This window comes from Schistocerca nitens, chromosome 11, assembly GCF_023898315.1.
Source record: "Schistocerca nitens isolate TAMUIC-IGC-003100 chromosome 11, iqSchNite1.1, whole genome shotgun sequence".
NCBI classification, from domain to species: Eukaryota; Metazoa; Arthropoda; class Insecta; order Orthoptera; family Acrididae; genus Schistocerca; species Schistocerca nitens.
Genome location: NC_064624.1, coordinates 23,592,189 through 23,607,724, shown reverse-complemented (window position 1 = coordinate 23,607,724; position 15,536 = coordinate 23,592,189). Strand labels below are relative to the sequence as shown.

The following is a 15,536-nucleotide window of genomic DNA, read 5'->3' as shown; positions in this document are numbered from 1 at the left end:
TCCTTTACTACTTTAAGTGTCTCATTTCCTAATCTAATTCCCTCAGCATCACCCGACTTAATTCGACTACATTCCATTATCCTCGTTTTTCTTTTGTTGATGTTCATCTTGTACCCTCCATTCAAGACACTATCCATTCCGTTCAACTGCTCTTCCAAGTCCTTTGCTGTCTCTGACAGAATTACAATGTCATCGGCGAACCTCAAAGTTTTTACTTCTTCTCCATGAATTTTAATACCTACTCCGAACTTTTCTTTTGTTTCCTTTACTGCTTGCTCAATATACAGATTGAATACCATCAGGAAGAGACTACAACCCTGTCTCACTCCCTTCCCAACCACTGCTTTCCTTTCATGTCCCTCGGCTCTTACAACTGCCATCTGGTTTCTGTACAAATTGTAAATAGCCTTTCGCTCCCTGTACTTTACCCCTGCCAGCTTCAGAATTTGAAATAGAGTATTCCAGTCAACATTGTCAAAAGCTTTCTCTGAGTCTACAAATGCTAGAAACGTAGGTTTGCCCTAGCTTCTAAAATGAGTTGCAGGGTCAGTATGGCCTCACGTGTTCCAACATTTCTACGGAATCCAAACTGATCTTCCCCGAGGTGGGCTTCTACTAGTTTTTCCATTTGTCTGTAAAGAATTCGCGTTAGTATTTTGCAGCTGTGACTTATTAAACTGATAGTTCGGTAATTTTCACATCTGTCAAAACCTGCTTTCTTTGGGCTTGGAATTATTATATTCTTCTTGAAGTCTGAGGGTATTTCGCCTGTTTCATACATCTTGCTCATCAGATGGTAGAGTTTTGTCAGGACGAGCTCTTCCAAGGCCATCAATAGTTCTAATGGAATGTTGTCTACTCTGGGGTCCTTGTTTCGACTCAGGTCTTTCAGTGCTCTGTCAAACTCTTCACGCAGTATTGTATCTCCCATTTCATCTTCATCTACATCCTCCTCCATTTCCATAATATTGTCCTCAAGTACATCGTCCTTGTATAGACCCTCTATATACTCCTTCCACCTTTCTGCTTTCCCTTCTTTGCTTTGAACTGGGTTTCCGTCTGAGCTCTTGATATTCATACAAGTGGTTCTCTTCTCTCCAAAGGTCTCTTTTATTTTCCTGTAGGCAGTATCTATCTTACCCCTAGTGAGACAAGCCTCTACATCCTTACATTTATCCTCTGGCCATCCCTGCTTAGCCATTTTGCACTTCCTGTCGCTCTCATTTTTGAGACGTCTGTATTCCTTTTTGCCTGCTTCATTTACTGCATTTTTATATTTTCTCCTTTCATCAATTAAATTCAATATCTCTTCTGTTGCCCAAGGATTTCTATTAGCCCTCGTCTTTTTACCTGCTTGATCCTCTGCTGCCTTCACTACTTCATCCCTCAAAGCTACCCATTCTTCTTCTACTGTATTTCTTTCCCCCATTCCTGTCAATTGTTCCCTTATGCTCTCCCTGAAACCCTGTACAACCTCTGGTTTAGTCAGTTTATCAAGGTCCCATATCCTTAAATTCCCATCTTTTTGCAGTTTCTTCAGTTTTAATCTACAGGTCATAACCAATAGATTGTGGTCAGAGTCCACATCTGCCCCTGGAAATGTCTTACAATTTAAAACCTGATTCCGAAATCTCTGTCTTACCATTATATAATCTATCTGAAACCTGTCAGTATCTCCAGGCTTCTTCCATGTATACAGCCTTCTTTTATGATTCTTGAACTAAGTGTTAGCTATGATTATGTTGTGCTCTGTGCAAAATTCTTCCAGGTGGCTTCCTCTTTCATTCCTGAGCCCCAATCCATATTCACCTATTACGTTCCCTTCTCTCCCTTTTCCTACTACCGAATTCCAGTCACCCATGACTATTAAATTTTCGTCACCCTTTACTATCTGAATAATTTCTTTTATTTCATCATACATTACTTCAATTTCTTCGTCATCTGCAGAGCTAGTTGACATATAAACTTGTACTACTGTAGTAGACGTGGGCTTCGTATCTATCTTGGCCACAATAATGCGTTCACTATGCTGTTTGTAGTAGCTTACCTGCTTTCCTATTTTCCTATTCATTATTAAACCTACTCCTGCATTACCCCTATTTGATTTTGTGTTTATAACCCTGTAGTCACCTGACCAGAAGTCTTGTTCCTCCTGCCAGCGAACTTCACTAATTCCCATTATATGTAACTTTAACCTATCCATTTCCCTTTTTAAATTTTCTAACCTACCTACCCGATTAAGGGATCTGACATTCCAAGTTCCGATCCGTAGAACGCCAGTTTTCTTTCTCCTGATAACGACATCCTCTTGAGTGGTCCCCGCCCGGAGATCCGAATGGGGGACTATTTTACCTCCAGAATATTTTACCCAAGAGGACGCCATCATCATTTAACAATACAGTAAAGCTGTATGCCCTCAGGAAAAATTACAGCTTTAGTTTCCCCTTGCTTTCAGCCGTTCACAGTACCAGCACAGCAAGGCCGTTTTGGTTAGTGTTACAAGGCCCGATCAGTCAATCATCCTGACTGTTGTCCTTGCAACTACTGAAAAGGCTGCTGCCCCTCTTCAGGAGCCACATGTTTGTCTGGCCACTCAACAGATACCCCTCCGTTGTGTTGCACCTACGGTACGGCTATCTGTATCGCTGAGGCACGCAAGCCTCCCCACCAATGGCAAGGTCCATGGTTCATGGGGGGAGGAACGAGAATGGTATAGAACCTCAATATAAGTTAGATGATCTAGTCTTAGTAAAACAACATCTTCAGAGCTCTGCCTTGAAGAGAGAAACGCATAAATTTTTTTCAAAAGTGTGTGGAGCCTTACCGAGTACAATGGGTAATCCACCCAAAAACCTTATTCTTAGTGAATCATACAACTGGAGAAGAAAAAGGAAAATATAATGTTAAAGATATAAAGTGGTGTATTCCCCACAAACGTTAACATTCTGTGTTAACGGGGGAGTGACGACCATCGATTCTTGAGTTGGGTGCAGTGTTACTTCCACAATTAGTTTTCTTACACTGAATTCCCTTCAAATCTTCGACAATTCTGTAATCTATTTATAACCTCATAAACTATCCTATCATTTTAGTATTTAAGTGACTGATTGTGACTGCACCGTTATGACTACTTTAAGGAGTCACAGTAAACAGTAGCATCTAAGCATGAGGTAAAACTAACAGAATAACATTCTAGAAGAAGATATAATATGATGGTACTGTATGATACCTAGATGAATAAAGTGAACAGGGTATCTTATGTGTGTATAAGATATAATGTGAAGTGACTAACTGATAAAACAACTATTTGACTTTAGTGTATAATTTTCTATTTTTATAGAGTATTTTATACCTTTTGGTGAGATAGCGTTTGAATGGGGAGGGATTGTACCAATTTTGAAAGGGGGTTGTTAGTGTAGGTACACAACATTAACGCTACACACACACACCACACCTTTCACACAACCCTCGCAGACAAGTGTGACTGATTCTTCACCATTTGCTATTCCATAGGAGTTGCTAAGATCTTTCTTCGGGGCCTTCAAAGGTGAAGGTGAGAATGTCCATTCTTTAGGTGACGTTTAACATCATACACTCTCCGGCTCCTCACTTAAGTATCGGTGAAGTGGGGATCCTGGGGAAGGGCGGTGGGAAGGGTTTCCTGTCTTTAGGGCTATCTTCTTTCTCTTCTTCGATCTTAGCAACCGTTTCTACTTCTCCCTTTCTTACTTATCTTCTGAGTACCGGTCCATCTTTCCCTCTTTCCATATGCATACACTTCTATTGCTGAAGTCCTTCTTAGTTTCTGTGGTTTCCTATAACCTTCAACTTATTTAAAATAAGTAGGCCGAAGAACCAGGCTGCATGAAAACATATCGACATACGCACAAAATTAAACTGAGACACAAACATGAAAATTACGAATTAGAAAGCTAAAAGCGATGGCAGACCCGCCAAGAGATGTATAGGAATATAGATATATGTCCATCTGAATCGATGCTCATATTATATTGTTGATATGTGATGGTACTGCATCGTTAATTTTTTAGCTCTAACATATATTTACATGTGCCATTGGAGGAAAGTTAGTAAATACACATAGACATAGCACCTACTAGGTGTGTGCATGATCTCTATTTATATAGTAAAAGTGAGGAGTGAAAGAGGACTCTATGGTGTAAGATGATGCATTAGAAAATGGAATATGGGTGTAAAGTAGATTAGAAATCTGACCAGAGAATATTTAAGAATAGTATACATAAAGATGTATGCTAGGGCAATGAACCAGGAGGCCTAATCAGGAAGGAGAAGGAGAGCGCAGCCAGCATTTATTGGATCGTAAGGTGCAGATAGGCAGACCCAAGAGAGACTGACCTATACTGTGCAGCAGGGGCACCAAGATGGGGATGACCTGTGTACCATAGATTAGGAATTAAAAAGGGGTGTACCTACCCAAACGGAAGTAGAAAGGGTACTCCTAGGATCAACTCATGTGAGATATTGGTACTGTTCCAAAAGGGAAAAAGGGCAGTATCGTGACAGAAGTCACACGTTTACACAGATTATTGTGGTAAGTTTGAATTCTCTATTCCACTAGCCTTGTCAGGTTTACAAATATCCAAGAAGGGAACACTTTTATTCTACCCAGAGTTTCTCCAGATTACAATAAGTTATAATTAAGTACATACTTAGAAAAAAAGAGTAGTACGGGAAGTAAGAACAAAGAAAAAGAATGTTCATGAATCATGTGCACCTGGAATTTACGATTGGAAGAGGAACAAAAAACAGAGATAACTCCAACCTGGATTGAAAGGTTCACAGTTTGTAATTGTGGTATCATCTTGTGTAATGTTAATATATAGAATGCATATGTGTAAAATGTTGCACGTACAATCTAAAGGGAGGGATATATAGTGCTTCTAGAATTTCAGGGTAAATTCTAGAAACACTTGGCTGTCCACCATTTCGAACACCCGGTATTTTATCGACGAAGGTGAGAGAGCCTTTTTACTGCGCCACACGTATTTGTGTGCGCAGATAGGACAGCTGTCACGAGAAGCCTGGAGCGGCGTCAGACGAGCAGCCCTGACAAGTGGGGGCCGCGTGAAGCCGTATGTCTGGTCCAAGGAGTAATCAAGGGACATTCTTTGACAGTGAAATAGTAATGACTGTTTGGAACAAATGAAATATATTTTTATCTAGAGACTCTAGATACTCTGTTGTTTGACTTACTAGGAGCAAGAACTGTTTTAAAAGAGGTTATTAAAACCAAAAGAGTCTGTAGTGTTATATAATAAGTACTAATGTTTTCCGGACAGGGTTAATTTGCGAGAAATGGAAAAGAATGTGAAACTTATGTATTTGTTATATTGCGAAGAGGAAAATACAGACAAGATAATATGAAAGTATTCTGAGAGTAAGAGATCATTTCCAAAGTAGAGAAGTAGTTCAGTATAATTCCCGCAACCAGTACGAAATCTTCGGAGAAGAAGCATTGTGGATATCGACGCATCCGTCTGCCTTGAGAAGAAGATCGGCTGCGCACAATACGTAAGTCAACCGCGAGAGACGTGCAAGTCTTGCACATCAGTACCACACAGTCTGCGGTCGTCAGGAAAGCAGTAGAAACTCCGGTGGTAATTCCTTCTGTACTTTAATTAGACCCTTTAAATACTGTTCTGCCGACAGCGAATTTGCACCTAACTGATCCCTTACAGCCTGCTACGTAGCCTCCTATAGTTCTTTCACTTTCCCTTGTGCTTCACAAACACTAACATACACGAACTGCAACCACTTTGTCATTACTACTTCCTTGTCTAAGACTTCCACTTCAGTTTGTAATTCCCTGGTATTCTGATCAAGTGCTTCTTCTGCAACTCGCCGCTTTACTTCTCAGGTGAGTTGTAGTAGTCGTATGTTATTCAATACGTCCTTCTCTAAACCTCACCTATCAGCAGGAGTACCTATTACTACCCTCCCCCTTTAATTCTTTGCTGCCCTACAGCTGCTTACACTAAATGAACTAAATGTAAACATAACTAAAAAAATATTAATGTACGTTTCCTAGGCCTTAATCCATATGGGTTCCTCATTACTGTTTCTTCCACAACTTCTTTTTTCCTCTTCTAATACCTTTCGCCTCACTCTCCCTTTCTGGTTCACATTCCTATCCCTGGAATTACTTCCGTACTCCCTTGAAAAGCTTTCAACCGCCCTACACGCACAATTATCGGTCTCCTCGACAATTTAATCTTGACATTTACTGGTAACGTAGTGTCTACCACTTGGTATGGCCCCAGATACTTCTCAAAAAACTTTTTTTATCTTTCCCTTAGGCGTACACAATGTTGGCAGCATCGCCACTGATCAACCTTATAGTGTGGCATTCTTACTGTATAGCACACTGCTTCTTCCTGTTTCTCCAGTGCTCGTGTATTTGCATTCTGTACTGTATTCCAAATTTCCCTAATCGCTCTGGCAAATTCCTTAACAGGCTCTCTAGTCTTCCCGTTCTTCACTTTCAACATGGTCGTAAAACGACATCACCATTTGACATATTGAAAGTGACGAAAGGGAGGACTAGAGAGTCTCATAAGGAATTTGCTATTTCATATAGCCATAATCCTGGATTTGTATGCTGCTTTAAGTCGAAGGTGGAGATGATATAGTTCAAATAGACATCCTGGTTGGTTTGATGTGAGTCATTGCAGTATCCAAGCATGTCCCTGATCGTCCTGTGCACTCTTTCACTTCTTCCATTGGCTTGTCGATGGAGAGAGTTCATTCTTAACTTCTTCACATTCAGTAACGTACACAAGTTCTTGAATAGATCTGACATGGAATTCGTTCCCTGGTCTATCGTTATTGTTTCAGGCAATACAAAATCAGTATCCAATTATTCAAAAGAGCTTGTGCCACTGTTTCTGCCTGTTAGTTTGGCATTGTGACAATTTCTAAGTATCATGAAAAATGATTTATGATTGTGAGTATGTACTTATTCCCTGCAGGTGTTTTTTTTTTAATGGACCTAAACATCAATCCCCAGAAAAACCTTATGTTTCAGATAACCCTGCAATGGTACTCTCATTGGACACAAATCCGCTCTCTGTGTGCACTGTATGCAGTTCCACGCATACTGGTTTACGTCTGTCTGCCTGTTCCTCTATCAATACCTTTTCACTACTCTTCTGTTGGTAGATCTGCAACCTTCATGACCCACTAATATGTGATTTTGAGCTTGTTGTAGCACGCTATTCCTTAGCTTCACCTGTGGCCCCAACTTGGTTTCTTTATATACCGACCCATCCTCCATACAAAACTATGACTGCTTAAAATACTGCTTAATGCTTCATCTACTTTTTGTGCAGCTTGTCATTCTTATGCTTATTACCCCCAACATGTAATACTGCTACTTTTCTACTTAACCTGCCCATATTTCTGTGGTTCTTCCCAGATTTATGCATAACTTCAAAATCAATTTCACTTAGTCTTACTGCCCAACGTGACAACCTATTGGAAGTATTCTTTAATTCCAACAACCATTTTAATGCCGCATAATCTGTTACAACTCTAACCTTTTTACGGTACAGATAACATTTGAAATGTGTTGTTCCTTAAATAAATCTTAACATGTCTTTCTATGTTGTGGAATAGTTTCTTTCCAGAGAATTTAGTTGCCCTGATACATAGGCTACTAGCTAGTTACAGTATATGACGTAGCTTCATTCAGTAATTCAAAACTACCCTCCAAAGTTGTGCATACAATTAATGACTCAACAATTAGAAATTTCAGGGAAGATCTTCAGCAGTTAGACAGGGATGAGGTGTAAAAGGAACCCGATGCTAATTTAAAATATAACTTTCATGATACACTTGTAAGATAATTTGAAAACTGTTTACCCAAGAAAATAGTTAAATCTAATTATAAGAAACCTTGCAAAAAACCTTGGCTTACTAAAGGAATAAAAATATCTCATAACCACAAAAGGGAACTGTATCTAACAACAAGAAAGAGTAATGAAACAGAAACAGCCAAAATTATAAAAACTACTGTGCTACATTAAGAAAGGCTATTACAAAGTCCAGAAGTATGTGTATCATATCTGAGATTAATACCTCTGATAGCAAAATCAAAACAATTTGGAATATTATTGCAAGAGAGACAGGGCAACCAAGAGTACAAGATTATGGCATTACCATCAAAGCCAATGGAAACTTGACAAACAACAAACCGGAATTCGAAAACCTTTTGAATAATCATTTTTTAAATGTTGTAGAGAAAATAGGATCTAAATGTTTATTAGAAGAAGCAAGACAGTTAAAGGAAGAGGCGTTACCCACACAATTTGATACAACTGAAATTCCACCCACCTCTCCTTCTGAAATTAATAAGATAATAAACTCTCTCAAGAATAAAAGCTCACATGGAATTGATGGCATTTCCAGCAGGATAATAAAAGCTTGTTCCCAAGAGGTAAGTGAGATTCTTAGCCACATATGTAATAGCTCTCTGAAGCTGGGTATTTTCCCAGATAGGCTGAAGTATGCCATTGTTAAACCACTGCATAAAAAAGGGGATACGTCTGATGTCAACAACTACCGCCCATTCTCCCTTGTGACTGCCTTATCCAAAATTCTTGGAAAAATAATGTATTGTACAGTAGCTTCACAGCTTTGTAAAAATAAAGTTTTAACAAAATGTCAGTTTGGTTTCCAGAAAGGTTTTTCGACGGAAAATGCTATATATACTTTCACTAATGAAATATTAAATGCTGAACTCACCCGTTGGGATTTTTTGTGATCTCTCAAAGGCTTTTGATTGTGTATATCATGGAATACTCCTAGATGAGTTCAAGTACTGTGGTATGAATGGGACAGCGCTCAAATGGTTTAAATCATACCTAACTGGAAGAGTGCAGAAAGTTGAAATAAGCAGTTCACATAATATGCAAAAAACTTGCGATATCCCAAACTGGGGAACAATCAAGAATGGGGTGGCACAAGGTTCGGTCTTGGGTCCTCTGCTGTTCTTAATATATATTAATGACTTGCCATTCTATATTCACGAAGATACAAAGCTGGTACTTTTTGCTGTTGATACAAGTATAGCTATCACCCCCAACAGACAAGAATTAACTGATAAAATTGTAAATGATTATTTTCAGAAAATCATTGAGTGGTTCTCTGCAAATGGGCTCTCATTAAAATTTGACAAAACATGGTATATATAGTTCCACACAGTAAATGGAAAGACACCATTAATAAATATAGACTTCGATCAGAAATCGGTAGCTAAGGTAGAATATTCAAAATTTCTAGGTGTATGCATTGATGAGCGGTTGAACTGGAAAAAACACACTGAAGCTCTGCTGAGACGTTTGAGCTCAGCCACTTATGCTATTAGGATCACTGCAAATTTTGGCAATATGCATCTCAGTAAATTAGCTTACCACGCCTATTTTCATTCTCTGCTTTCATATGGCATCATATTCTGGGGTAACTCATCAGTGAGTAAAAGAGTGTTCATTGCACAAAAGCGTGTAATCAGAATAAGTTCTGGAGCTCATCCAAGATCATCCTGCAGACACTTATTTAAAGAGCTAGGGATCCTCACAGTAGCCTCACAATATATACATTAATTACGAAATTTGTTATTAACAATCTGAAAGAATTCAAAAGTAATAGCAGTGTACATGGCTACAAAACTAGGAGGAAGGATCATCTTCACTACTCAAGGTTAAATCTAACTTTGGCTCAGAAGGTGATAAATTATGCTGCCACAAAAGTCTTTGGTCACTTACCTAATAGCATCAAACTCTGACAGATAGCCATATAGCATTTAAAAGGAAATTAAAAGAATTTCTTAATGGTAACTCCTTCTACTCATTAGATGAATTTTTGGATATACTAAGTCAGTAATTTTCCCACCCCCTACCCAAAAAAAAAATTAAGTGTCATGTAATATTTTGTGTAATTTAATATCTTGGATGGACACCTTTTATTAACCTGATACGTTTCACATCATTACGAAGTGTCGTATTCATGATCTATGGAACAAGTTCTAATCTAATCAAATGTCTAAACGACTTCTACCTTTTTTACAATACACAGTCTAGTGTATGGTTTCATGCATCACATGATAAAAGAAATTCTCTATTAAAATCCGGAAATACCAATATCGGACTCGATGTTAAAGCTTCTTTTAACTCATCCAAAGCACGCTGGCACTCTTCTGACCACAAAAATTTAGTACCCGTTTTTAACAACTGAACTGTGTCAATGGTATGGTAGTAGCCACAAACCCTTTTCTGAACCACCGGTAATAGTTTGCTAGTGCCAAGAACGATTACAGCTCCTTTACAGATTCTGGTACAGGAAATTCACATATGCCGTAAAATCATTTTTACTTATGATGTGACGTAAGTATGCTATCTGTTCTATCACAAAGTTGCGCTTTGCTGTACTCAGTGTTAAGTATGCTAAATTTAACCTTAGGAAAACTTCCTTTAATTGCTGCATATGCTGTCCCATATGACTCCCATAGACGATTGTGTCCTCAAGATACACTAACAACTGCCATGGTTTCAAACCTCTGAGTACTCAGTCCAACAACCTCTGAAATGTTGCAGGTGCATTTTTTAATCCGTATGGTACTCTTCTGAACTGGTACTGTCCACACTATGCTGAATAAGCTCATTTATGTCGATCCAGGCGTGAAGCTTCTATCTGGTGAAAATCGCTCTTCAAATACATTGTTGAAAAAATTTGCATTACGCTAAGTGATCCAAGGTTCTGTAATAATTGATAACGCGTAGACGTCTATTATAGTTTTCGCATTTAGGTGTCTGTAATCAAAGGAGGACCTGTGTTTCTGCGACCCATTGAATAATTTTTTTGACATGACGACTGTTCCTGACCCCCATGGACTATTACTTTCTTCAATTATTCCATCTTTGAGCTGTTGATGGATAAATTCCTCCAAAACTGGCTGCAAGTACCTTGGTATTCTGAATGATTTGCGCTAGAAAGGTGATTTATTTCCAATTGGTATGTAGTGGGGTGTAATATGCTTCACTTTTTCCATTATGCAGTTTCATTGACACCCCTCATATCCCATTCTTCTTGTTCCATACTAGCGATTAGCAACCTCTTTGTTAATCCTATGTCGTTTGTGGTTTAGTCGGTTTGTCTTTGATGACAGAATTCCGTCGCGACATCGCTACGCTGAGTATGGCTTCTCCTAACTAAAACTGTTTCGATCAAGTTCCACTCTATGTTGCTGGCACAATACTGATATAAGAAATCAAATGCCAGGATCCTGTCATAGCCCTTACTCATGTGTAGCACAATCTCTACACATTGTTTAACTGTACTGTATCCAGGCAGAAGTCTGTGTCCACCGATTCTAATACTGTCACTTCTTGTCCCCCCTTTCCATTCAGTCTGTACTGTGTTGCTTACATTTCACCACATCACTACTGGCGACCAACACATGCGTCCCTGTGTCCATCAATTTCCTGCGACCTGTCTTTCCTACTATTACCCCTCTGCATACGATTTCGTAGCATCCAATCTTACTGGGATGGATCGTAGGTGGGCCTGGGGCTATTCCTGCCTGGTCCTCTACTTCTAAAACTATTACTTTCTCTTACTTTATTCACATCATCTGGACGCTGGTGACACTGCCTCCTTACATGCCCCATTTGCCCACACCTGAAACATTTTATATTAGCTGCCAACACTGTCTGTTTCCTGAACATTCCAATCAACAAGTCGCTCTCTTCACATTCTATAGCTAGCTAAACTGCTGTGTGCAAATCCGTCTGACCCCAGCCCACACATGTCTTGATATTTCTGCATGCAACTTTCTTAAAAAAAGCATCGAGCACTCTGTGCTTGGTTTCTTGGAAAATAATTTCACTTTCTATCCCTATTCATAGGTACATCCATTAATTTTCCTTAGCCCATATGCAAATTGTTCCACGGTTTCCATATTCTTCTTAGTTATCAGCCCTAATTGTTCCCTATAGTATCTGGCACTATTTAGTTCCGTATGTCTTTGATTTGACCTTTCTTTAAATCCTTCGAATGTTGAGGCTCTCTTAAGTGCTTCTGTATACCCTACATAAGTTTATGCTTCCCCTGTTAGCCTCAGTTTTGCAACACTCAATAATTCCTTATCAGACCAAACTTCTATCTGAGCCATATTTCGAAAGTCTCCCACAAACGCCTGCACATCCTTGGTGCCTTGCGGGAAAAAAGCAGCAATTAAACCCTACTTGCAATAATATCTACTTTACAAAATGCATGACCATCAAACATCTTCTCCGTGACCAAAATAAAACAATTTTTTTTGAATCACTGTACCAAAGATTGCAGGTTCTAACTCTGATCTGAGAAAGTGACATCAGTGTTCTGACACCAGTGTTTAAAGACCCTTACATTGTCTCCCGTGCAAGTTGAAATGAGACATCAGTACGACAGTAGATTTTTTCAATTAATTTCTTTCTTCTGGCCCTCGGCCGTAGTACATCAGGAGCAGCTTGGTGGAGACCTCCAGTTCCCTCTCGTGTAAAAAATTGACGTCCATTATTTCTGAATACGCAGAGAGCGAGGCCTAGCATGGCGTCACTCGAATGCTGCTGTCAGTCACATCTCTGGCAGCGACCCGAGCGTCTCCCTTGTGACTCATGGCAGGCTGCCCTGGCTCGTGGTACAACAGCGGACCCCATACTGCACTCTGGGATGTCGCTATGGCTGTCATAGGGTCATGGTTTAGGCTGTGAATCATTTAGTACGTGAATGGGAATGGCTGAGAAATTCGACGCTTAAGGCACGTGCTCTAGACTCTTCCTTAGTTGCAGGTGAGGAAAGGCTTCTACATCTACATCCATATCTACGTGGATACTGTGCGAATCACATTTAAGTGCCTAGCCGAGGGTTCATCGAACCACCTTCACAATTTTCTATTATTCCAATCTCGTATAGCGCGTGGAAAGAATGAACATCTATTTCTTTCCATACGAGCTCTGGTTTCCCTTATTTTATCTTGGTGATCGTTTCTACCTATGTAGGTCGGTGTCAAAAAAATATTTTCGCATTCAGAGGAGGAAGTTGGTGATTGGAATTTCGTGAGAAGATTCCGTCGCAACGAAAAACGCCTTTCTTTAATGGTGTCCAGGCCAAATTCTGTATCATTTCAGTGACACTCTCTCCCATATTTCGCGATGGTACAAAACGTGCTGCCCTTCTTTGAACTTTTTCGATGTAATCTGTCAGTCCTATCTGGTAAGCATCCCACACGGCGCAGTTATTTTCTAAAAGAGGACGGACAAGCGTAGTGTAAGCAGTCTCCTTAGTAGATCTGTTACATTTTCAAAGTGTCCTGCCAATAAAGCGCAGCCTTTGGTTCGCCTTCCCCACAACATTTTCTATGTATTCCTTTAGATTTGACTGATGTATCGTGTAACTGAAGTTTAACGAATTCCTTTTAGCACTAATGAGGATGACTTCACACGTTCCGTTATTTAGGGTTAACTGACAATTTTCGCACCATTCAGATATCGTATGTTCCAGAATGCTACTGCATATCGATGTTAATGATATGCGCATGTAATTTAGTGGCTTACTCTTACTACATTTCTTAAATATTGCTGTGACCTGTGCAACTTTACAGTCTTGGGGTACGAATCTTCCGTCGAGCAAATGGTTGTATATGACTGTTAAGTATGGAGCTAATGCATCAGAATACTCTGAAAGGAACCTAATTGGTATACAGTCTGGACCAGAAGACTTGCTTTTATTAAGTGATTTAAGTTGCTTCACAACTGCGAGGATATTTATTTCTACATTACTCATTTTGGCAGTTGTTCTTGATTCGAATTCTGTAATATGTACGTCCTCTCCTTATGTGAACGCATTTCGGAAGGCTGTATTTGCAGCACTGTCTTCGATAGTATCTCCATTGCTATCATGCAGAGAAGGCAATGATTGTTTCTTTCCGCCAACATACTTCACGTACGACCAGAAACTCTTTGGATTTTCTGGCAGGTTTCGAGACAATGTTTCGTTGTGGAAACCGTTATAAATATCTCGCATTGAAATCCGCGCTAACTTCCGAGCTTCTGTAAAAGATCGCCAATAATGGGGATTTTGTGTCTGTTTAAATTTGACATGTTTGTTTCGTTGTTTCTGCAATAGTGTTATGACACGATTTGTATACCAAGGAGGATCTGCTCCGTCGTTTGTTAATTTATTTTATATATATCTCGTAATTGCTGCCCTTGGGGGTAACCATATTCAGTCTTGCTATGACAACCCTGTGTTTGCTGATCCCTGTATCCGTTTTTATCCTAGTTATTAACTCAGGATTATTTGTTGCTAAGAGGTCAAGTATATTTTCACAACCGATGGTTGCTATACCGCGCCCAGATGGCTCTGCTTCACAACGCCACTTGGCCGAGTTTTGCTTTGCAATGCATAATGCTCTCGCCCACCTGCATCTGTCTCTGTTGCAGCTCTGACGTATTTTTTTACCGAATACAGTCGATACGCTACAGGAAGTACATAGTCCACTGTGTGGGAATTATACAGTAACTGAATGTCAAGCTATTAATTAAAAAAAACACCATTAATTTCACACTTGTTTATTTCATAAACACACACACCCGCGCGCACACACACACACACACACACACACACACACACACACACACACACACACACACACACACCGTTGTAGTAAAGCCAACGTTTCTGTCATGTAACCAACCTAGAAGTACTAACAAAAATTTTCCAGTAGTTCTGTCTGAATGGTCCTGTTTAATTTTCAAGCATGAGTCAATACATGGTTAGACCAACATAGTTGCTCACTGGAGTCCAGATTGCAACATAAATGACGAGGATACAGTTTCATGAGGGTAAGTCAAAAATTATTCAGACTTTTAATGAGACACTCCTTTTACTTGAAAAATACAATTTGATTTACACATTATTTTTCAATATAGTCTTCTTTCTGTGAAATGCGCTTGGTCCAGCCGTCCACAAGCTTGTGTATGTCTGCCAAAGAGGTTTACGTTGGTTGTGAAGCCACTGGTTTGCGGTCGGTTGTGAAGCCACTGATGCGACACTTCTGGCACCTGTGTGTCCCAGGAAAATCGGTGACCTCGCAAAGCGTCTATCAGCGGCCGAAACGAATAAAAGTCTGATGGAGAATGATCTTGATTATTAGGTGGATGTTCCAGCGGCTCGAAACACAGTTCCTGGATTGTGTCAAGGGTGAGGCGAGTCATGTGAGGATGGGCGTTAGGCCTACTATGTAACGGTAAAACGTACCATGACAAAAGACCTCATCCTTTATTGCGAATTGCTGGATTAAGTTTCTTAATCAACAATTCACAACAATAGACTATGTTGATGGTTTTCCCCTTCTCCATGTAATATTCCTTTTGCATCGAAAAACACGGTTTGCATAACCTTTCTTGGTGATGTTGCAGAGTAGAATTTTTTCGTCACTGGTGATTCTGGGTGCTTCCACT

At 39.7% G+C, this 15,536-nt stretch overlaps 1 protein-coding gene across 6 annotated transcripts in view; it reads left to right on the top strand.

The window, feature by feature from the left end:
• The window catches only part of LOC126213566 (zinc finger protein 99-like), a 599,001-nt gene that overhangs the window by 208,166 nt on the left and 375,299 nt on the right, over positions 1 to 15,536 (top strand). The gene's annotated exons all lie outside the window — the stretch shown is intronic.